Source organism: Lathamus discolor, chromosome 10 (assembly GCF_037157495.1).
Source record: "Lathamus discolor isolate bLatDis1 chromosome 10, bLatDis1.hap1, whole genome shotgun sequence".
NCBI classification, from domain to species: domain Eukaryota; kingdom Metazoa; phylum Chordata; class Aves; order Psittaciformes; family Psittacidae; genus Lathamus; species Lathamus discolor.
The window spans coordinates 4,724,827-4,750,220 of record NC_088893.1 but is presented as its reverse complement, the minus strand read 5'-3'; the positions used below and the strand labels follow the sequence as shown (position 1 = coordinate 4,750,220).

The 25,394-nt window shown below is 45.1% G+C and overlaps 1 protein-coding gene across 8 annotated transcripts in view; it reads right to left on the bottom strand.

The window, feature by feature from the left end:
- The window catches only part of KCNIP1 (potassium voltage-gated channel interacting protein 1), a 431,381-nt gene that overhangs the window by 133,477 nt on the left and 272,510 nt on the right, over positions 1-25,394 (bottom strand). For 2 of the 8 annotated variants that reach the window (XM_065690150.1, XM_065690149.1), the window contains one exon: positions 10,298-10,389. The exons of 5 other annotated variants lie outside the window; for them this stretch is intronic. The gene's annotated coding sequence lies outside the window, so the exon portion shown is untranslated. Of the gene's footprint in view, positions 1-8,602; positions 8,704-10,297; positions 10,390-25,394 lie in introns of those variants that run through there. One more of the 8 variants, XM_065690153.1, reaches the window with a different exon arrangement.

Sequence of the window (25,394 nt, the reverse complement as noted above, 5' to 3'; positions counted from 1 at the left end):
AATCTGCCAGCAGGGAAAACCTGGAACATCCAGCATCTACACAGGCAGTCACCTGCCTGTAACGAGCAAAACCATGTCAAGTATTCAGTGCACAAAACTCTGTCCCGACCACAGGCAGGGCTCAAATGTGTTACTCTTGTCATTACATAAAGACATGCAAAAAGCAGTAACAAGGGTTCCTTTACTGAAAGAACTGGATTAGGAAAACATGCAACTCCTTTGGGTTTCTTGGGTACACCTTTTTCTTGATTTTTTTAAGCAGCTATCACAACTCTCTTTAATATACAACAGGAATTTCCTGGGGAGGAGGGTCAGCGAACCAGGAGTCTGCTCAAACACGGAAAGGCAGTGCTGCATTGACCCAACCCTGCCTCAAGGAGCAGTGTATGAAAACCAAGAAGGAAAGATTCTGTCTTTTGGACATCTTAGTCCCAGTTTATGATTATCATACAGACAATCACTTCAGGCGACTTTCTTGAAGAAAAAAACCCCTATTTTAGCTCAACACATAGACTTGAAAAAAAAATAAATCCCTTTTAATCTTCAACTTAATTATGTGAAGCTCCCACCTTTCCTGGTCTCACTGGGGGGACCGCACAGCCCAGTGGTTAAATCCTGTACCTGTCTGGCAGCGGAAGGCGCAACAGCCTTTGCGACCACTGGAGCAGGGCACCCACCGACAGCTGCAGGGACACTGCCACACTCATCCCAAGTACAACTCTCAGCCAGTCGCTATGTCTTGACCTGCTGCTTTTGCTATGAATTTTCACACTGCATCATAAGCCAGCTGCCTTCACTTTCTGAATTCTAATGAGAAGAACACCCTCAGGGCATGTTCAAAAGGAAATACGAGAACAATGTTTGAAGATAAAATACCTTGCAAACTCTCCCAGGGTGTCGATTTCCAGCAATTAATGTCTTGCAATCTAAAGGAGCTGCTATTGGGGCAGCTGAGGCACAGACTCCAGTTGTGATGCAACCAAAATGGTTTATTGAGTAAGCTTACAGGCTTTTCATAGACCCCTGCCCAGCGGTTAGTAGTTAGTCCTGGTTAGTTTCTTTTAGGTACTTTTCGCAACATCTTGTGCTTTTCCCAACCAATCACATCATTGCTCAGGTGTTTTGCTTGGACAACTTATTTGTTCTCAGATGTATAAGCACATTTCTCTGTTACCACTTTCTGCTACATTGTTGCTTTCCATTTTCCCTTAAACACACATTCTTGTCCCCTCAGTCCACACTGGACACTTCCATTAGCTCCTGGGGAAGTCCCGGGTACAACATTCCATCTTCGTCTTCAGTAACTTCTTTGTTTCAACGTCTACAGTTCTCAGAGACTATCTCGGTGTTCTAACTTCGACTCCTCTTGACTCCCATGGTTTGCAGCTGATGAGGGTCAGGATGTTCGTGCTCTCGTTCAGGTCTGCTGGCGCATCTTCTTGTGCAGCATTCCCCACATGCTGCCTACTGCCCAAACACGAGTTCATTCCTGTCGTGAGCCATGCCTACCTGTTTTTTCCAGCCACGGCTCTGTCGCTGGGTATCAGCTCAGTGAAGCTGCTCTTCTGCCATTCTCATGTCCACAGCCACTGGGGAGGTGGCAGCAAACAGCATCACGCAGGCTCAAGCCACAGTACCACAACTTCTCCCTCCCGGGCCCTAAGTGAGAGGTAACCACAGCTTCCCAATGCCGGTGGTGGTACAGCAGGTAGCAGCTCCTTCCTACCACCATCCCTGCTGGGCACATCTAGGGATATGGGGGACAGGATATTCCCTTGGCTTTCCAGTTACTTTCCAAGGTCTCCTCCATTCCTGGGAGGGATGTCTACACCAGGTATAGGCTCACAAACTCACCTCATTCAAAGGGCTGATGAGAATCTAGGTCATGTCTACGATTTCACCATTAGCAGAAGTGGGGCCTGAAGCAAAGCTTCCAGATCTACTGCAAGTCCCTAGGGGTGCAATTTTATCAGAGAATACAAACTATCACTGACCAAAATTGTTAATGGGCCATAAACTCCGAGTGAAAATATCCTTTCAAAGGTGCTGAGGCAAAGTTTAGTCCTTCCGTACACTGTGTTTATATCTGAGAGACAGATCAACAAATAAACCTTCCTGAAGCATGTAGCTAAATGCATGAGGCTCATTGACACCTCTCAAGTCAGGTCAAAACCAACACAACCCAATCACTTGGGAGCAGCCATCTCTGAGAGCTACAGAGACAGCCAGCCAGAGGTTATAGAAGATCTGTACAGAATTAGGAAACCATGTTTTGTCCTGAGGATTGCATTGTAACAGCAACTTACTCATTTGCTAAACTGTTCATAGCTCTAACAAACGAGGAGAGATGAAATATCATAGTCCTACACAGAGAAAAATGATTAAGAGCTGCACACTGTGGTAATACAGGGAGACGGTTAGAGCAAGAAACAAGCTACTGATGAGATACTTGAATGCACAAAAGACAGTACGCTCTGGCCTTAGAACAGAAGAGTTGCATCCTCTCTTATGGCCCTCTTGGTTAAGAAGAGAAACAATTTGAATGGTTTGAATTATGGGGTTAAAGTCAGCTGGGAAAAGCAAGAAAAAGAAGCTGATGTTTTACATGCATGAGTCCATCTGGAACTGAAGAATTTACCTGTCACCTGAAACTTCTCAGGCAGGCTGCCTTACAGCCACAAGACGCAACACTGTGCTTGGCACAGAGTATTTGTCTTTTCACTATCAAACATTTTCCCAATAGCAAAATATTATGTTTATTGAGAGCAAAGCGTTGGTGATCCAGACACTCGGAACAGCTTGAGTGGCACGAGGGAATGTGCAGCTGTGCTCAGTGTTTTCTGTTTTTACAGGAAATAACATTATGACTGAACTAGAAAGCAGATGGGCGGTAATCTGATCGTTGTCAAACATCACAGATACATATCTGTTGGTCGGATGGACGTTTCTATTGCTTTGGCATACAGGAGACAGTGGCACAGGAAACATTTTGTTATATATGCTATTTTCCACCTTTCTTAGTAGTGATTATTTCAGACAACAAAGATGAAGAGATGCTGAAAGAGAGCTGAAAGGCAGGAACCCACTTGAAGACAAAGCTGAGCTAGCAAATCAGCGCCTCTATCAAAATCAGAGACTACCTGATTTTGTATTACTGTGGGTAATTTATGTTCTCCATCACGAAGGAAAGTATTATCACAAAACGTGCAGCAGTGTTTGCATTCTTATTACGTCTTAACCTCCTGAGAGGAAATTGCACCAGGAAGACAAGGTACCAGATCCATTCTCCTCAGAAGACTAGAAGTGATGTTGGGAACTAAATATGTGTTATCCCAATATAGGAAACCTTTTTGTCCTCAGAAACTCAGGCAAAACCCAGATCCCCTTGTGAGTAGGACTAATGTTCTGTAGAATCTAAACTATGCTCAAGGCCACAGATACTTGCAATTTGACATTGCCACAAACACCAGAAAAAGTGCTTCAGAACATAACAGATGTACCTCTGGGCTTGGCAAGAACTGAGCTGTGGCACTCAATATACATCTACTAAGGCATTATTTGAAAAGCCTGCTTACTCCTCAATATCTAAATGACCACTGAGCATTCAACTCCCACCTCAGGGAAGAAAATGTTTGAAGAGCACATGGTGAAATGGGATTCCAATATAAAGCTTCAATTGTAACATAAATTACTTGACAGAAATCTTAAGACATGCTCTTTCAGACACTTCCTATGCTCAGAACCATGTTGCAGGCTTCAGAAATAGGTGGGTTATCCAGGAACCCTGATGATGTTCCACTTCTCATCATTGCTACAAGCACCACCAGTAGAAACAAGAAACTTGAGGAGAATTTGTCTGTTTTTTCCTGACCCAGGGACATGTTGTCCTGGGAAAAGGAATGCCAAGAAATCATGTAAAACAGTGCAAGACAAACCCAAATCTCTAGAAAACAATCAAAAAAGTGCCCCATTTTTCTCCTCTCCAGTCTGTTTCACAATAAATTTAAGCCATTTAACTCCAAAGCACTAAGCATCTCTACTTCCTAAGTCATTTGGCTCCAGATAGCACATTCGTTTCAAGGGAGATATGCTTCTCTCTCAGCTACCAAATTGCAGCAGAAAACCAAGAGCAGCCTGAGGCTTCCTCTGGGTTTTTACTAAAGTTGGTTACTTTATATTTCAACTTCACGTTAGAGGCTAAAACATTTCCACTGCTGCATTACTGCTCATGGCAATGCCCATGAGATTAGTATCAGTATCATTTTTCACCTAGACAGGCCTCAGGGAGTTGACTGGCATTCCAAGGACCAGAATGGCTGAGCCTGCTTTGAGGAGATTTAAAGCCCTTTGTTGCTCAGCATCTTGCATCCTATTGGTGCTTTCCAGCCCATGCCTGGCACGTGTATATATCTACAGTAGGAAAAGCATAAAATTCTGACTCTATGGCTAAAGCTGAGCAAACAGTTCCATCAATTAAACACAAAAGTCATATTTAATCTCATTCAGAATCAGAGAAGTCTTTATACATGACCATGAGCACATCAGTGCCCATAAATGCTTGAACCACAGCAAAAGAAAAAGTGCAGTAAACAGAACTACAGTTAAACTACCATTTCTGCTTCATGCGGGTTACTAAGTACCATTTGGGTTCCTGAACTGCAAGGTTTAAAGATATAGAAGCATACTTTTCATCTTACAACCTTTATTTTCTTCCCCTCCAAACCACATTAGCAATTTCTTTTGCAGAAGTACTTAGTAAGCTCAGCTAATCATTACAAATACCTTATAGGTCACATCACACTCAATGAGGTGTCTTGCATCGTGCTGCGCCTACTCAAGCAGGCAAGACTGAAACTGAAGGTCTCCCCTGCACCCTGCAGGGCTCCTCTGCCAGTCCCAGGACTCCAAATATACATTTAAGGATATGTTTAGGAGTGATTTTTAAATGTGTTCCAGCTCTGCACACCATTTCCACAAGAGCAGCACAAAGACCCGTGACAATGCGATTTCTCTTTATAAATAAGCATATCCCAGCATTTATAAATGCTGCTATCAGGAGAACTGGCTGCCCTGGATTTGGAGAAGGCTGAGGTTCTGAATGACTTCTTTGCCTCGGTCTTCACTGGCAAAGGCTCTGATCAAACCCCCAAGTCTTGGAAGGCAGATGAAGGGACTGTGAGAATGAAGACCTTGGGCCCACTGTAGGAGAGGATCTGGTTTGAGATCATCTTAAGAACCTGAACGTGCACAAGTCCGTGGGACCTGATGAAATCCATCCGCTTCATCCTGGATGAAGGAGCTGGCGAATGAAGTTGCTAAGCCACTGGCCATCATATTTGAAAAATCATGGCAGTCAGGTGAAGTTCCCGACGACTGGAAAAAGGGAAATGTAACCCCCATTTTCATGAAGGGGAAAATAGAAGACCCGGGGAATTACAGAGCAGTCAGTCTCACCTCTGGGCCTGGCAAAATCTTGGAGCACATTCTCCTGGAAGGCATGCTAAGGCACATGAAAAACAACAAGGTGCTTGGTGGCAGCCAGCATGGCTTCACTAAGGGGAAATCCTGCCTGACCAATTTGGTGGCCTTCTATGATGGGGCTACGGAACTGATGGACAGGGGTACAGCAGTTGATGTCATCTACCTGGACTTGTGCAAAGCGTTTGACACTGTCCCACACAACATCCTTCTCTCTAAATTGGAGAGACATCAATTTGATGGATGGACCACTCGGTGGATAAAGAACTGGCTGGACGGCCGCACACAAAGAGTTGTGGTCAATGGCTCGATGTCCGGCTGGAGACCGGTAACGAGTGGTGTCCCTCAGGGATCGGTGTTGGGACCGGTCTTGTTTAACATCTTCGTCGCTGACATGGACAGTGGGATTGACTGCGCCCTCAGCAAGTTTGCCGATGACACCAAGCTGTGTGGTCCGGTTGATACGCTGGAGGGAAGGGATGCCATCCAGAGGGACCTTGACACGCTTGTGAGGTGGGCTGATGCCAACCTTATGAAGTTCAACCACGACAAGTGCAGGGTCCTACACCTGGGTTGGAGCAATCCCAGGCACAGCTACAGATTGGGCAGAGAAGAGATTTAGAGCAGCCCTGCGGAGAAGGACTTGGGGGTGCTGGTCGATGAGAAAATGAACATGAGCCGGCTGCAGTGTGCACTCGCAGCCCAGAAAGCCAACTGTATCCTGGGCTGCATCAAAAGGAGCGTGACCAGCAGGGCGAAGGAGGTGATCCTGCCCCTCTACTCTGCTCTTGTGAGACCTCACCTGGAGCATTGTGTGCAGTTCTGGTGTCCTCAACATAAAAAGGACATGGAACTGCTGGAACAAGTCCAGAGGAGGCCACAAGGATGATCAGGGGACTGGAGCACCTCCTGTATGAAGACAGGCTGAGGAAGTTGGGGCTGTTCAGCCTGGAGAAGAGAAGGCTGCTTGGGGACCTCAGAGCAGCCTTCCAGTACCTGAAGGGGGCCTATAGGGATGCTGGGGAGGGACTCTTCTTCAGGGACTGTAGTGACAGGACAAGGGGTAATGGGTTAAAACTTAAACAGGGGAAGTTTAGATTGGATATAAGGAGGAAATTCTTTCCTGTTAGGGTGGTGAGGCACTGGAATCGGTTGCCCAGGGAGGTTGTGAGTGCTCCATCCCCGGCGGTGTTCAAGGCCAGGTTGGATTAAGCCTTGGGTGCCATGGTTTAGTGTGAGGTGTCCCTGCCCATGGCAGGGGGGTTGGAACTGGATGATCTTGAGGTCCTTTCCAACCCTAACTATTCTATTCTATGATTCTATGATTCTATTCTAAGTTGGGGCTGTTCAGCCTGAAGAAGGGAAGGCTGCGTGGAGACGTCAGAGCAGCCTTCCAGTATCTGAAGGGGACTACACGGATGCTGGGGAGGGACTCTTCATTAGGACTGTAGTGACAGGACAAGTGGTAATGGGTTAAAACTTAGACAGGGGAAGTTTAGACTGGATATAAGGAAGAAGTTCTTTCCTGTTAGGGTGGTGAGGCACTGGAATGGGTTGCCCAGGGAAGCTGTGAATGCTCCATCCCTGGAGGTGTTCAAGGCCAGGTTGAACAGGGCCTTGGGTGACATGGTTTAGTGTGAGGTGTCCCTGCCCATGGCAGGGGGGTTGGAACTGGATGATGTTAAGGTCCTTTCCAACCCTAACTATTCTATGATTCTATGATTTGATATTAAACATAACAAATAAAATAGAATCATAGAATCATAGATTCCTATAGACTCCTTTTTTTCAGACTAAACCTGCAAATATTTCAAACCCAGGAGTCCTCTCCACCCCTGCTCTCTGCTGTATTTCCTTGTTACTTTTCCACTGGTTGTATCCCAATAACCTGCCTGATCAAAAGTCTAATCACAAGCCTCTCCTTCCTACCTTTCCCAAGAGCAATACATTCTGACTTGTTTCTCTTTTCTACTAAGACAGTGACAAGGAGGATTTCAACATCAGCTGAGAGGTATAAATCACAAACTAAAGGCTGTCACAACAGATTTTGGAGTGTGATCCTCAGAGCACACCCACCAGCCAAGCTGGAGGAGGTGCTTCCCATAACAATTCTCTTTCCTATGAAGGACTTCCATATATACTCTTCTCAATGCTCCTTGTTTCCCAGCCACCCGAGGTGTAAATCAACAGTGCAGCTTTCTATAGACACTACAAAACCTGGTTACAACCGAAGATAACTGCCAGTCCACGTCTTCTGGGGTTTAGGATTAATTTTGTTTTAACGCAGAATATTTTGCTTTGGATATTGGCATTAGCCTGAGGGCAACAAAGGAATTCTGCTCCTTCTGTGAGGCTTACAGAGAAGATTTGCTTTTAAAAATGAAGTTCTAAAGCCTGATGAAATCTACCATATGCTGGGTTCTGAGATATGCTCTGGGAAACAATGGCTATCTATGGACAGCATTCACTTTTAACCTATCTCCTAACCCCCTCAGCATCACTTCTGCAGCCAATGTAAGAACTATATGACCTGAATATTAACTTTGACTTCAGTGGATCTGCAGAAGGGTATTTTTGTGTAGTTCTTCAACCTGGAGTTTCTTTCCAAAATCCTGTCTATACCTTAGACTACATCCGAGGTTCATTTTTAAGGCTTTATTTTTGATTTGTCAGTATTCATATTCACACCTACAAACTTTTTATCTGCTAACATGTAAAAACCCTTGAAAGAGGCATACACTTAAAACAGAAATGCTGAAATACAAGCCTGCTTTTCACTGCAACAAGACAGATGGTGTTCTCACATCAAACCCCTTACCCATTAGCGAGTCCAGAGTTTCTTAGGATATGAGAAATGCTACACAGCCTTGTTACACTACAGGGTATTTATTCCATTGATAATGTGCAATGTGCCAGGTTCAAAATGATGCTTATTACTCTTGGAGGCAATGAACAAACTGTTTAAGGAGTGTGGACACTGCTCCTTGTATAGAATTCCCCAAGCAAGGTTGATGAGGGCAGTGTGGAGGGGGAATACAGCTGGTTACCAAGGGGAAGAGCTCAGTACATGTGTATGAAAAGGCACAGAAGTGTCACATGTCATGACAGGGTCAATCGTACTCACATGCATTCGAGGATGATCAGCTGCTGCAGAGGAGGAGAATCTGGTCACCCAGGTTTTGGAAACCAAACTGAGTTCAAAAGCCAAAAATGGGAAATTGGAATAAAAAGGCTTAGAAAGCACCAAACTCAGAAGTATAAACCTTCTATGGTGAAATACCTATTCTGTACCAAGCGCAGGATACGAGCTGAGATATAAAACCTGTAGCCATGAGGTGTTCAAAAGTGGATGTGAATGCATACTGAAGATGTTTTCTCTGGTATGTCCAAAGAGACAGATAAGCATGACCAAAACCATTTTGTAAGCTTTCAGAAGAAAAAAACATACAGCAGCTACTACAAAACTATCGGTCATTCAGACACAGAAATGTAATGTATGTGGATCTAGTAACACATTTTGTTATCACAAGAAATCTCAGCTTTACTGCAGAAGTGAGGCACTCACTAGCATGGGAAAAAGCTCTCTTGGTATTTCATCCTCAAAATGCTAGTGGTGATATAGCTGTAAAGAAGATACATCTTTTCTCAGTTGACAAAAAACATCCTAACATCAGTCAACACAAGTGGAGAGGAAAAGAGCCAAACAGAAGTTTCTTAGCATTCACATAAAATCCTGCTGGCTGATGTGAACAGTAATTGAAACGAGATAACTACATGCATAAAATCTAGAGTGGTGCAGACCTACTCAATGAATTTGAGGACAGTGAGTAGATTTTACAGTGCCTAGCTGAAATATGAAAAGAATCTGCGTTTGGAAAGCTTCACAAGACAGCCTTGTCTATAATTTTCTGTATATTGATCATCAATATCTGTCCTGTCATTAGCATTACAAAATTAGCACTGATCTGAACAGATACCACAAAAGGGGCATACAGAAAAATTGCTAAAAGATCTTTGCTGCTGGTACTGGTACAGGAATAGGGATCAGAGATTAGGACAACAGAATACTTCATAATAAAGACTTCTAAAGAAGCCACAGTTAGATTTACACAGGCAACACGTGAAAGCTAATGCCAGAATTTGACAAGAGGTGAATGCAATTGTTCCTGGAGACAATGGGAGAATAAACAAGAGAAAGAAAAAGCCAAAGGAAATAGATTTCAACTCTGACACAATGAACATGACACCATCTCAACAGGTTCCACTCATTCCAATGCAAAGAAGCTTTCAAGGCCAAGATGTTTCTTTTACTGCTAGCAGGAGTTGTCACAGAGCAAGGGTTAGGTAGGAAGCAAAGCATGCCTGTCCAATTGCAGTATCTTCCTGGCTTACAGAAAGATCCTATTGCCAGGTGATTAATAAATGACCTGCAAAGTAAGCTTTCAGCATGGGACCTGGTAACTCGGCCTCGTTCAAGAGGAGGGAGGGAAATGTTTGCATCTGGAATCTATCATAACTAGAGAAGTCATTTAAATGATCAAAAAAACCCAGCTAAAAGGCTGAATTACGCTTTAGAATATCAGTAATGTGAGCATTTCACATTATCTCCATCCAATCTTGGTTTAAGGAGGAACCAGGGAAACAGTAGCTTGCATAATAATTCTCAGCAACACGTTCAGTTCAGTGGCATTCACATCTGCTGTGAACAGAAAGATGGCATTGTGTCTGCATAGCCACGTCAGGCTGCAACTGGGTTATCCACTCCATTTTCATTTTCATTTCAAGTATTAGAGCTCAAAAATCAAGACAGCACTCTGACCTTGCTACCAGGCTGGCACAGCTGGAAGAAGGCTTACTTTGCTCACATCCATTCCCAAACTGCACAGTTCAAGCAGCCCCATCCAGACTTACCTGCAAGAAAACAGAACACAGATTTGGGGTTACAGCTTCCAACCTTCCAAAAATCTACCACTAAGAAGTAAAAATAAACTGCAGATCCCTGAAAATTTTCCCAGCACTGAAGAGTTAAACCAACTTTTTGCAGTGTAATGAATGATTTATTTAACTGTACTTTTCTCATAGCCCTTAAATGATTCATAATTTCATCCTGGTAATTTCATTACAAAAGGTTGCATTGCCAAAGGGCAAAACAAAAGATCTGTTGACTTTCTTCTTATTACGAAGTCCTGTTTTGTCTGTTCATATAGTCTTGCCTCCCTCCCTTCCCCTCCCCAGCTTTCCCTTCCTTTGCTGCTTCCCAGTGCAACAGAGCATTCCAGCATTGCTGAAAACAACACGAGTGAGTGCAAGGATGAGCAGATTAGGAAGATGGGGTTTGTACACTTGTAATTGAGCTTTGAAACAGAAGAAAAGTAATAAGCCACCAGTCATGTGGTGAACTTCTGTTTCTTCAGTGGAAGCAAGTGCTTGGACCCCAAACCATCAAGTGGAATCAGCTAAGCTTTTATAGCAATGTCCTTCCATCAGTCTCCCAGCAGTTTTCTTCACAGAAGGAGATTTGGGTGAGAAGTGTTTGGCAGAAGTATTTCTGCCATTTGCCAAAGCCCATTAAATTCATTAACGGTGGTTTAATAAGCATCATGGGGAAGGCCTCTCCCCATGGGTGGCAGGCTGCCATCTCCAACTCCAAGTGCTCCATGCGGAGCTGCCACTCCAGGTTTCACAGATGTCTAACACAACTGGCTGCAGAGTGCATCCACACAGTGCAGAGCCCACAGCACAGTATGCTCCTCCATAAACCCCAGGGATGACAAGGACACAGAGGGTTATCCCGCACCCTTTCTCACCACAGCCCCAGGTGCTGCCATAAGCATTCTCCAGGAGATGCCACACAGGAGCTGCTGTGCAGCTCCCACCTGCAGCACTGGGGCTGCATCTGCCACTGCATGTCCCTGAAGAGCTCTGTAGCTTCTCATGGTAAAACTTGACTGTTTTTTTGCTTTCTGTCCCCATTGTCAGTGTATTTCAACAGCTCTGTAGGAAACATCAGTCTGTTTTTCAGAGACTGGAAGGTGGAGACTTTCCTATTACGTTTCTACCACAAGATGTGACTATCAGAGGGTGTTTGTCTCCCCATGGTAGACGGACATGCCCGGTCCCCTTCCTCCCCTTCTCATCCCCAGGAGGCAAACCCCGAGCACCTCCACAGTTTCTCAGCTCTGAATAGGTGGGGGAACAGAGGTGGCTGACACGGGGGTCTGTCTAAGTGGGGGTAGTGGGATCTGCTAGGAGCCACCCCCCAGGGGACAGTGATCCCATCACTGAAATGAGAAGGGACAGGGAGCCCGAGAAAAGGTTCTTGGCTGAAAACAGAACTTTTACATAGAAAAGGTGCTGAAAAAAAATTACTTCCAGGCTCAGCACTCTGCCCCTAAGGTTTTATGACAGCCCCATGCACTCAGTACTTAGAATGTCAGAAAGCAACAGTGATGTTGCTTATCAGGTACATACTACATGGTGCACTCGGACCCAGCCCGAGTCAGTGCCTGGAAAGGTAAATCCCATAGAAATCTAGAAAGGATCTTATCCCCACCTGGTGGCATTGATATAATTGTCAAGAAACAAAAGTAAAGAGCCGGCAGTCAGCCTTAGCTTGGAAATCCCATTTGCTCCAAATTGCATTTCAGTTCTACTATAACGGGAAGACAGAATTTGGTGTCTGTCACTGACAGTCAGTGACAGATCCAGTTTAAACACCCTCAGATTCCTGGCGTCCAAGCTTCATATAAGACTTGGCAATTTCCCGTGCAGCTTCTGCTGCTCGGTTTGTGCCCTCCCCATCCCGCGGAAGTTTACAGCCTCTTCCCGGCGCCTCGAGGGGATGATTTAACGCCGGGCAATGGAAGGAGACTGCTGCCATCTGCTGCCACTGCTCCATGCAGGCACAGCCGTCGCTCCGAGTGTCAGCCCAGAAATACAGGAGGGAACGGGAAAAGGAGGAGAGCTGTACAAACTCAGGTTTAGCTCTAGCAGGACTTCTCCTCCTTTCCTGGTAAATAAATGACTCCAATTTGTGCTTTACTGGCTTTGCACGTTAACACTCAAAATTTCAAAGGGATTATTTGGGCAATCCTGCAACAACCTTATGTCAATATACAACTAAGCTGATGACTGCATGTGCAATCCCTGAGAGATCTTGTCTGTCCTACAGAAATCAGCATCTGTGGCCCAATCCTCACGACAAACACCACAGCGAATAAGCCTCGGTGGGTGACAGCAGAGGAAAAAGGGGAGATGGGTTTTAGGTGCGTTTTACAGAAGCAGAGGCAGCTTGCTCTCCCAACCCAGGGTAGCATTAGCCGCTAGCGTCCCTGAGCAGGGCTAGGCAGCAGCAGGCTCAGCACAGCCAGAGCTCAGAGAGAGCAATGTGGAAGCCAGAGCCAAGGAAGAAGCAGGTAGGAGACCCAGGGCCCCTCTTCTGTTGTTGTGTTGTTTCATTTTGTTTATTTTCCCAATCTCCAGCCAATGCAATCCCAGATAATGGCAGGAAACAGCTGAAAGGCAGAGAGCTCAGCCTCAGCATAGCTCTGGGTGCCACCAAGCTGGAGCAGCCAAGGCCGGCTGGCCTGCAGCACAGAGAGAGGCCAGCACCAGCCAAGAGCATCCTTTAGCGCTTATTTCATAACACAACTTTGCCAGGCCCAGAGTCTAAGCACTTATAACTTTCATTCAAATGAAGTCAATGCAGGTTAAAACATGCAAATATAGTCACAAGCATCCCATCTTATTTGTGTTATTTGAATTAATTGAATTTCTGCCCTTAAAAGTAACTACTGGCAAAAGGTACTGAGAGGTGGTAAGAATGTCTCAGTGCCTGTCCCAGCCACAGGTCACCCCCTGGACAACGCTGTCCCTGGTGACAGCAGGATGTAAGTCACAGCCTATTCTAGTGAGTGTGGAAGGGTAATGGCCACGGAGAAGAAAGGACTAGGGTAAAAGGTAAGAGGGGTATGATGCAGGTTGCTGGTTTGACGTGGTTGATTCTAGATCAGCTGCAAGTAGACAAAAGAATAGCTCTTGAAAATGAACATGTGGGAAGAACATAAAGATATGATGTCCAGACTGAGACAGCTACACCAAGAAGCCATTTGTGCCAGCTGCTGGTAGCATCCACAAGGCCCTTTCATGGCTTTTTCTCCTTGCCCTCTTTTATCCAGCACAGCAGGGGTATGACATCCAAGCTAGAAATACTAAAAGTATTTGTTGGTCCCTTACTAAGGAGTATCCTAAAGAGCATTTATTTCTCCTTCTGGGAGGACACAAGATTATGTAAGATGAAGACAAGGCTTAAACCCAACAGTTACCTGCAGACCTTTCAACCTGAAGTCAAAGGATGGTGGTGCATTGCCTTCTGGCTAAAACCATCTACAGCAGATGTCTTGGTTTTACCTTCTTACATAGCATAAAGTATGTACTTAGAGTCCATGGGGACCCTGTGATAACTGCCAAAAATTGCAGGTCCTGCATTGCTCCTCTGGAAAATGGTACCTTTTATGCTCAACCCTTCTTTCAGTTTTATACCTGGATTAGGAAAGTAACTTAAACCCAAAGCACGTGGTCAGACTCACACTTCTCTCCTGAGCAGCAGAGGCCTGTCTAAGTGATCAGTGCCCATGTCACGGGCTCATTGCGACAGTAGCACTTGGCTACTCACACACTGCATTTCCCACCTAACACAGGTGTTACGGACAAAGCAAGAAAAGCAAAACCTCAGTCTGCTTTAGAGACTGCTGAGACATCTTCCTCCAGGTACAGAGAACGCACGGGAGAGAGGCTGAGTTTTTTCACCACGTAATCCACTTTGTAGGTGCTCTCGTAACAGCATCTATTTATGACTAATTTGACAAGCCCACGATGGAAATCATAATCCTGAAGCTAGAGCTTTACATTCTCAGGGCTGTTTAACGAGGAAAACCCTATCGTAACACAGACACCTTTCAGAGTAAATTACCAACCATTTGCCGGTGGCATGGACACACACCAGACCTCCAGGGCACAGAAACAAGTAATAGTTCGTCTGCAGCAAACACATTAATACGCAACCAGCGTTTTGTATTTCCACTTCCAATTTCTTTGCAATTCACAGCAAAACTTGTTATTCTGTGTCCATTTCCTTTCACTTCTACACCTCCTGAGGATATACAACTGTTACCTTAGTTGTAATACATGTCTTAATGCGGTATCTTAGTACTCCTATGTGTATATGCAAACTGTGCTTGTCACAAGGATCAAAGGCCTTGTGCCAGCTCTCTGGCACATGAACAAGGAAGCAGATCCCAGCTGGTCAGTTCATCTCAGGGAGCCTCTGGGAAGCAGGAATGGATAAGAAAGCATCCTGGAGTCTGGTAACTACCCAGTTTAAAGGGCATAGGCAGTGTGATGAACACACAGCTCATCTTAGAGCTACTGATAGCCCACTGCTCCAAACCCAAATTGGCATAGTGCAAATACTACAGGATGGGTTATATTCCACATGGTTAACCCCCATTTAGAAAAGCATTCAGGCATATAGGTATTCCCAACTTTGTTCAGAGTGCTCAAGGATATACCCAGCTTCCTGGCTGATGAGATCTAAGCACATGCCTAATTACTGATGGAAAAAGGTCTGGAGATGCTGCAATGATGGATAACACAGAAAGCCTGAAGTGAAGGCAAGATCTTACTTAAAAGTGCGTAGTTAAACTGAATGAGCTATACCTCTTGTAACTGCTAGGTCAGAATATTTTGCAGACTGCCCATCCATAAATAGAACACGTTTCAAGCAAAGCCTAGTTTCTAGCTTTATGGTATTAAAGGCTGTTCTTAATACTGCCTTTATTTAACTAACCCAAGACACAGATCAAGTCTTTTCATTACCAGCCAATAATTTACAACCAGTGGAGACATCAGTGATTGGAGACTGCAGTCCCTGGAAACATTATCTCTTCACCTTTTCCTTATTCCAGGGAAACTCCTCCTTGGACTGCGGCAGTGCGTAGGGGTGAAGGACAGGCTGTATCAGAGGAAATTCCCTATCGGCCTAGGGAAATCCTAATAATTGAACTGTGCCCACAACACCATGTTTGTATCAACAGCAGAACTCACACTGTGAAACACTTGATAAAAGCATGAATATGTGTCTGGGGAGCTCCAGAAATGAGTCCCCTTAGGTCTTCGGCTGTACCAAAGAATAGATGGGGCAAGACCAAAACTATGACACTAGCTTTTCTGTTACTCCGGTCCTTCTCTCACAACAAGGAAAAGCAAGAATTGTTTCTTCACATGAACCAAACAATGACTCTGTTACAGGTATGAGAAAAAAAACCCATCCTCACAACTTTCCCCCCTCGCCCAGGTACCAAGTGTGGCCCACTCTGCAGTGATGAACGTGCTTTTGAGAGACTGGGAAATCCTCCTTTGAGTACAATTCTCCCTTGGTTTTCTGTGACAGTTAAAAAAGGCTTAATAAGCAGCCTGCGATTTCCTACCCCCAGTTTTCCATTTCCTGTGTGTCAGAGGCAGCTGGCAGAGCAGCTGATAATCTAAACAGACTGACAGAAACATTTTTATAGAGACTTACACGAACTTACTTATCTCCAGTGAATTCATTTCCACTTCGAGTTTTCTACAATCTCAAAGGCCATCCCCATTTCTCACTCCTGGGGCAGCACAGATGATGTAAAGTGTTCTGTCGTGATAGCATCAAAGTGAGAAAAAGCATTAAATCTCCTCTCAGGTATGCAGGTGTTTCAAGCTCAGGAGTTTGCAGTAAATGTGAAGTTTCTGGGGGTTTCATTTCCTTTAGTTTATTTTGAGTTCCTGTGCAGTAGCTAAATCATTCCCTGGTTTTAAGCACTTTGCACAGCCTCATTTCAGGAAGATTACTTTACAATACGCTACAGATACAACACAAGAGTCTGATGACTGAGGCCACCCCTCTGGTCCTCACTCACAACCAGTGCAAGGCACTCAGTGTCCCTCTTGCCTGGCCTCCTGCAGCATCCTCACCCATGGCGCTGTGCTGATGGCACATGGCCACTGCCCAGCAAAACCTGCTTTGCCTCAGATAGAGAACAACTGTTCCAGTGGGTGGAAATTTCGCACAGCTTTCCTGACCTAAAAGGCAATTGCTGTCTTTGGATGGCTAGGTGCAGTAAGAACAACTGCATGTGAAGAAATGTGGAACACAACTTTGCTTCACAAAACAAAGTAATGGCTCTTGAGGACTAACCCTAGCAATTGCCTCAGGAGGGAAATGAGAAAGGAGCTAGTGCCGGGCAGATACAGGCGGCAGAGGCAGGTAACAGAGTTAGCAAAACAGCTGTCCTGAGCACTTCCATTTACACTTCTACGCACAAATTCTCTTCCTCTCTGCAGAAACACTGGGAAATACAGCTCACAAGAATGAAGCGTGGTTTCCAAAGTGACAAAGCACACATAGAATGGGAGTAATTTGGCTCTCCCACCAGCATATTGCAGCAGTCCACCCACAGAGATGATGTTGGAAGTGAAGGGACTCATTACTCCCATTAAACATGACATTCAAGCTGTTCTCTGCCCTGCAGGGATGAAGGTCAGCATTCCTTTTCCTTGCCAAAACCCCCTTAAAATTATCAACACTTCAAATGTCACAGGGGAAAAAACAAAAAGAGACCAACAAAAATATATTTATATTCAGTAGGTTGAGGCCAATCTGATCCATTTCTAACAGCTAATTCTGACTTAAAAACAGACATAAAATGTTCCAGTGTTTCGGCTTCCATTTTGAAATGATGCTGGAGTGAAAGCCTGGCTGCATTTAACATTACAGTTGAACTGTTATCCCCAAAGTGAGGACACCCCTCCCCTACCCCGTCAGTGAAGTTTTGGTCAAAGCAAACTCCTATTTATTGATGGTTTGCTTTTGTTAGTAGAATTTGAATCTATCACTAGATGTCTCCTGTCATAATATCAGCTCCACAAAGCTGGTATTTAAAGAGCCATGCACTCTAGTGTTTGTCCAGTATTTTGTTATGCCTTGCCATACTACAGAGAAAAGATCAAGCTCCAAGCTTACATCTATAGCCCTGACTCTTCTGGTATCTGCACTCTACAATATGAGTTTATTCTTCATAAGGCAGGTAATTGCCTCAGTTGCTGCTGCTTTTTGGGTAGTTTTTGATCCTCAGTGCAGCTCACCAAATAGACAAGCACGAGTTACTCTGATTTCATATGAAGTTGGAAATCATCCACCAAGACAGAGGATGGCTGTTTTCCACGAGGAAATGAAATCCCAGTGCAGTGAAATGAGACCCCTTTCACTGTGGCCCAACCTTCAAGTGTAATTCATGCAAACCAGAGCCCACTTTATCATAGAATCATAGAATAGTTAGGGTTGGAAAGGACCTCAAGATCATCCAGTTCCAACCCCCCTGCCATGGGCAAGGACACTTCCCATTAAACCATGCCCAAGGCTCTGCCTAACCTGGCATGGAACACTGCCAGGGATGGAGCACTCACAACCTCCCTGGGCAACCCATTCTAGTGCCTCACCACCCTTACAGGGAAGAACTTCTTCCTTATATCCAATCTAAACTTCCCCTGTTTCAGTTTTAACCCGTTACCCCTTGTCCTATCACTGCAGTCCCTAAGGAAGAGTCCCTCCCCAGCATCCTTAGAGGCCCCGTTCAGGTACTGGAAGGCTGCTATGAGGTCTCCACACAACTTCTCTTCTCCAGGCTGAACAGCCCCAACTTCCTCAGCCTGTCTTCATACGGGAGGTGCTCCAGTCCCTGATCATCCTCGTGGCCTCCTCTGGACTTGTTCCAACAGTTCCATGTCCTTTTATCCTGGGTTTAGCAGTAGCAGTCATTTTTTCTCCTTCTCAGTAGCTGGTGCAGCGCTGTGGTTTTGACTTTCAACCTAGGAACAGCACTGATAACACCGATGTTTTTAGTTGTTGCTCAGTAATGTTTACTCTGACCAAGGACTTTGTGAGCCTCATGCTCTGCCAGGGAGGAGGGGAAGTTGGGAGGAAGCAGAGACAGGACACCTGATCCAAACTAACCAAGGAGGTATTCCATACCACAGCACATCATGCCCAGGATGTAAACTGGGGGCAGTTACCCAAAAGGGCTAGATCACTGCTCGGTCGGAGAGTGGTGACCGGTTGTATTCTCTTCCCTTGTTATTTCCCTTATCACTATTATTGGTGGTAGCAGCAGTGGTTTGTGTTATACCTTAGTCACTGGGCTGTTCTTATCTCAACCCATGGGAGTTACATTCTTTCCATTCTCCTCCCCATCCCTCCGGGAGTGGGGGGGAGGAAGGGAGCTGGGGGGAGCGAGTGGGCAACCTGCGCGGCTGAGGGCTTAAACAACAACATCTTTTTAACCACCTTTTTAACCTCCTTTTCCTCCTAAGAGCCGCTGGAACAGTCTAGTGTCTGGAGGAACTGGATGCTCACCTGCTGTATGACCTAAGAGGGCTATCCGCAAAATGTACACACCCCAGTAGCTCTATCCTTGCCCATCTCTGTAAGACCCTCAAGAAAGAGGGAAAATGACCTACCTGTCACTGGAATAGGTCTTCATGGCTCCTAACAGAGCTGATGGGACACTGCCACCCTAGTTCTTCAGATCAGCATGTCCAGCCATGTCACAAGGATTTCTTACAATAATACAGACCCCCTGATCCCAATACCATTTCTGTGGTGCTAATTTCGATAAACCAGAGCTATAAAGGACCTCAGGCTCTCCTTGGATTTCACCTCCAGATATATCCATTTTTCTCTCTTCAGAGGAGACTATTACAGTGATCAGCATCTTCCACTCCAAATCTTGCCTTTTGCAGGAGTCCCCGCAGATGCTCTCTGTTGTAATGATGACATTATAAGTATCTCAATGACTCCCTGCTTTCCAGTAGTGTTAGAAGTGCTCAAATCAGAGACTGAAACCAGCCCATGCTGCAAGAAAGATCGCTGCATGTGATTAAGAAGAATGGGTGAGCTCTCTTTAGCTAACTGAGGTCTCCTGGCTCATGCAGGAGCAAGAAGTGCTCTTGTCTGAGTTGCATTTACCCCAAGGACTGGCTGGGCTAAATACACACACCAGCATTTGCAGCTCTGCCGAGCTGTTGCCTTTGGAGAAAAGCAGCACCCTGCTCAGAGAATTCCTGTCCTTTCAGAGAAAAAAAGCTTAGGAGTAGACTAAAAGCATATTGTTCTCTATGCACACGATGCATCATCTTAGGCTGCTGAACTGAATCATAGGCTGCCAAGTGCTCTTGATGTCCATATCTGTGTGTATAGCTCCATGCATGAATTACAGAGTTTTCCTCTGGTGAAGATGGGCAGAGAGGGACTGGAATGGGGGATTAGTCACAGTGGGAAAATAGCGCTGTGAGACGTGATCATCTCTTGCACATTGTGAGGAACATGCATTGAACTACAGCTCCTTGCTTTTCCGTGGGAGGCATTTCTACTTTTCTGCTTCCAAAGCAAGCTGTCTTGTGCTACGCAGAGCTTTTCATACAAGTCCAACCAAATCTTGAATATAAATACCTGAAATAGGACTTATATAAAATAGAAGCACAGGTATTTGCAAGTTGAATACCTCTGAAACAAGAAGAGCTAAATATAGAGATCTGCATACAGCTTTTAAACTTAAAATCCTATTTCAGGTGCTAGGCATAGGATGATATCCCTCCATAGGGGTAAGACAGTCTATGCAAACCTGGTGATTCAATGATAGCACTCATTAAAAAGAACTGTCACTTCATATTAAGGATGAGGTAGTCAAAACAGCTGTTACTTTAAGTGCAGTCCTTCTAACTTATTCTGCAAGGTCTGTGGGAGTAAAGCTAAGCCTATGCTGATTATAGCTCAATATTTGCACAGCAAGAAGAGACCCCATGAGAACAGAATTAAAAAATGAGACAACCCATTTTTGTGGGGTTAGAGATACACTTGGCTAAAGCAAATTAAGAAGAATCATGCCCAGTGGCAGCCTCCGACGAAGCTAAATGCTGATGACCCCCACTTTAGGCACACTGGTGCACAGAAGCACACGTAGAAACCCTCTCAAATCCCAGGCTGCCAGCCACACATTCCTGCCACAGACCAGCCTGACTGCAGAAGTGTCCTCTGACTTCCCAGAAGCACCACACCGGCACCAGGAGGTACCTCTTCCTCCCCTACTCTCACGCTAAGAGCCCCTGAAGCAGCCTATGTGGTCAAGTGGGCACCTATCCTGCTGCCTTCTGGATATTTGGAAGCAATATGCCACTGTCCTGGCCTCTGCATGTGCACTCACACATGTTGGTTATAAGCACAGCTACAGTCATTGCAACAGAGCTTTACTGTCACTTCAAAATCACTCTCCACATAGAATAAGCACAGTCAGAAAAAACCCCTCACAAAGACGTAAGTGCTGAAAAGGAAAGAGAAGCAACACTTGAGCTACTTCCTACAGCCTCATGCTCAGAAACCTGCCTTTCTTCTCATCCATCAGCCTCTGAACTGCAAGCACTCACCTCACGCCTGGGATCAGGGCTCATCCTGCATGCCTTCCCCAGCTGCCCATTTTCCATACTCCATCCCTTTTCAGGGTTTGCCGGAGTTGTCATCCAAAACACCCCAAGGGCTCCTCAGCCTTCACTACATCAGGAAGCAGTTTCAACACTCCTCCCTCCACAAGGACTGTCCTCCCTTCTTCAGAAATAAGAATATGCCTTAGGCAGACAGTCACCAAGTGCAGAAGTCTCCACCGGCTAGTACACTTCTAGTACATCAAGAGATGGAATTTCTTACTCATTCCATGAGGCAACGAGTAAGTTCTCTGCAGAAAACCTTTTCATACATTGAATTTATACCTTGCATCAACAGTTAAATTGAAACCCTAGCTGGCATTTAATATATGCAGCTCATCACTAGCTCTTGATTGAGATGAGACAATGGCAATCAACAGCTCTGGGAGGGAACGGATTTGAGATGATCTCCATCAGATGCTTCAGTACCATTTATAGGTGAATGTAAATATCCTCATCAGCATACATTTCCCAGTTCAAGCTATTCTGATGGTCTACTTTAGGTAGCATTCTCTGACCTGCTTTAATCAGGCAGAGCTGATGCTCATTTGTGAGTATGTTTCAAGCAGACATTGATCTGCTGGGATGGATGAAACCTTGCTTCTACAGTTGATGCAGAAATGAAGCACCTATCAGCATAAGGCTTATGAAAGGAAGGTCCTGCTTGACTAACCTGATCTTCTATGACAAGTTGATGATGAGGGAAAGGCTGTGGACGTTGTCTACCTAGACTCTAGTAAAGTCTTTGACGCCATTTGCCACAGCATTCTCCTAGAGAAACTGACTGCTCATGGCTTGGATGGGTGCATTCTTTGCTGAGTAAAAAACTGGCTGCATGGTTGGCCTTAAAAAGCAGTAAACATGTCACCAAGGGACATGGATTAGTGGTGGCCTTGGCAGTGCTGGGTTAACAGTTGGACTTGATGATCTGAAAGGTCTTTTTCAACCTAACTGATTCTGTGATTCTATCCAGACACATGGAATGACTCCTACATGGTGTTTTCCAGAGCATTTCATGTAGCTACAGATAAGCCTGTTATCCTCTCTTGTGAGCTGCCTCATGGAGAGCCAGGCTCAAATGGCAAGTGTTGCCAAATTAATTCTGTAATGCTGTGGATGGTTCTACAAGCTACACACATTATTAAGCTAAATTAATTTCTGCTGTACCTGGCCTGCCGCTGAGGAATGCTGCTTACTGGGCTGGGAATAGCTTGTTTGTTGGATCTATAAAATGCTGTTACTTAAACAGCCCAGTGAGCTCCTCTGACGCAAGTTCGCTTTCCCCTGAAGAGTTTTCTTTCTAACTGGAGTTATTGATCCCTTTGGCTTTAGACAGGAAATCATCACTGCATTAGCAACCAGCAAAATGGTCTTCAGTCCCTGGAGTCTGTTCCCTGACATGTCATCGATTTGAATCTTTTGAGCTGGGAATGCTGTTAAACTCCTGTCTCGAAGAAAGCACAGTAATGTGCAATGCATTTTACATTTGACTTTTTGATCTGAAGTCTCGAAGCGAATGCATGTGTGTATTTCTCTTCAAGCATATCTCAAATAATTGCTGCTAAATTCTGTTACAAAGCAGTGCTACTTTATTAATATGGAGGAAAACCCAATCACTGCAGCATGGAGATCTCCAGGTCTGACATGCTGGGTTCACTTTCTTAAACTTGCTGTGATAGAGACGATTACAGCAGTTCGTGGACTAATGTTAGACTCCCATTAGTGTCTGCCCCTTAATGGAGATCTGCCTTCAGCAGCAGCTTGACCAGAAGATAGTAAGCGCCTAGTAAACCCTGGAATTTCCCATACGCTGCACTGCAACTTTAGACTTCTGTATTTGCCACGTAAATACAAAATAATCACTCTTGGAAGTGGATCATGGTGCTTCTACATTCATATATTAATCTAAGCCTGACTTCACTGCTTGGCAATACAACCACAACAGCCTGCTCTGAAGTGAATACATTATTTCATCTTACTCAAACCAGACATGGCATAGGAGCTACTTTTAACTGGTGGCACAAACAGGCGCTACTGAACCTTGTGCTCTCTTTCCAAGTCCTGGAATTCCAAGCCCAAGAGATAATCCTTCCCAGCATTATCTCTCAATACAGTGCCAGAACCATGAAAAATATGGGTTTGTTTGATAAATGTACCTATAACTCACATCTTACCCAGTACTGCAATGATTTATTAATATAAAGGGTCAAAGTTGTTGATGTCACACAACATAGCAGTGTCCGAGCCTATGGATGCCTCAGTGTGCTGTCAGCTTGTGGGATGCAGCTGAGTGCACTGGGGAGGGGGGGATGCACTGCCAACACTACCTCTTTACCAGATCTGTCCTGCTTGGATTTGACTCTGACGCTGCATGCAAAACCAGAACAAAGCAAAAGAGTTGTGCCAATCTGCCTGCAGCATTAAACCAGCTCTTGGGGTTCTCTGATAAGTGTCTCAGATCTAAACCAAGAAGCTACCCAGTGGTTTGCTCTTTTTGTAGGAAATAACATTTCATTTCTTTTAGCATGTCTTGGCAAAATGGTGATGCTATCTGTCCAGAGTGAGTTTAACAGGCAGCTGAGGGGTGAGGGACAACCAGATTGTCTTTATTACTGCCAGTCAAAGCTACATTGAGAAAAAGGTTCTCAGCCAGCCAGCTACCCAGGTGAAAGCAAGGGTCCTCATTTGGAGGAGATTACCAGGATAATACGAGGGGTGCAGGATCATGTTCTTGGCTATGAGGGGATGAATCTCACAGGTGCCCAGTTATAAAACTGCACACACACAGCCCCTTTGGGAAATCACTGTCTTACCGGTTTGACTTGCTAGAATGCCTCCATACCTGTGAAAATGGAAACTGTCAGTGCTCACGGTACAAGTTTGCTATGGGAGCTACCTGCTGGATTTCGGGTAGAGCCTAGGAACCCAAAACAGTCCCATCACAGTTTATCAGTACACCAGCACTGAAAGCGCAAAGGAGGGAAACACTTTGTGCATGTGGAAAGCAGAAAGCTTTCCAGCAGAGTCCCCTGCCTGCTTTTAAGACTACATGCATTTTCACCGATGTCACAGAACAGTTTTGCTCTAACTCACAGTACACAACTCCGCGAATCCATGACATTTGCACTAAAACATCCCACTTGAAAAATACACTCTTTTGAGCTTGTCCTGGGTTCAGCAGCAGCAGTCATTTTTCTCCTTCTTAGTAGCTAGTGCAGTGCTGTGTTTTGATTTTTTGGCCTGGGAACAGTGCTGATAACGCCGATGTTTTCAGTTGCTGCTCGAATGTTTGGTCTGGCCAAGGACTTTGTGAGCCTCCTGCTCTGCCAGGGAGGAGGGGAGGCCGGGAGGAAGCAGAGACAGGACACCTGACCCAAATTGACCAAAGAGGTATTCCATACCACAGCACGGCATGCCAGGGATGTAACAGGGAGTTACCCGAAAGGGCTGGGACTGCAGGGTTGGAGGAGGTATCGGTCGGTGCTCGGCTGGGAGGAGTGGGGAGAGTTATTGGTCGGCTGGTGTTGAGGTGTTGTATTCTTTCCTCTTGTTACTTCCTTTATCATTATTATCATTGGTGGTAGCAGCAGTGATTTGTGTTATACCTTAGTTACTGAACTGTTCTTATCTCAACCCGTGGGAGTTGCATTCTTTTCAGTTCTCCTCTCCATCCCTCCGGGAGCAGGGGGAGGGCAAGAAGGGGGGGAGTGAGAGAGCGATTGTGTGATTTATGGATTACTTTTGTTTAAACCACGACAGAGCTGCAACCTCATTTAATGAGAAGAAGAACCCATGACAAATGGCTTAGCTTTCCCAAGAACCTGCATGACCTCCATAAGAATTTCAGATTTATGGAGGAACTTCAGAAAATGTTATTTGCAGGGCATGACTGCCTTGGCAGGACACGGCAGCATCAATACCAAACTACAGCAATGGGCTTAGAGGTTCATAATGAACCCAGGCCCAGACCAGCTGGCTGAAGCTGTCTCTTCTAGTATTAATGACCAGTATTGGCTGAGCCAGTGTAGTTCAAAGACTTAGCAATAACTGTGATTTTTTTAAAGGCCTGTCCAAGCAAGATTCCGTACCGATTTACTGATGTTCTCAGAAACAGCAAGCTGCCTGCAAATTTCCAATCTCCATATTGCATGTGGGAAGTAATGTGAACTTCTTGAGTGTACGCGGGTCAAACTGAATTCCTGGCAGGAGCGTACTGAGCTGGTTACAGTACAAGCCTCTAGATCTTCAAATGCTGATACGTGAAGATTCCTCATTATTTATTTTAAAACAGAAGCTTTTCTTATGTTGGCAGAATGAAACAACTTGAACATTAGCAGCAGGTGCCCCTGTGT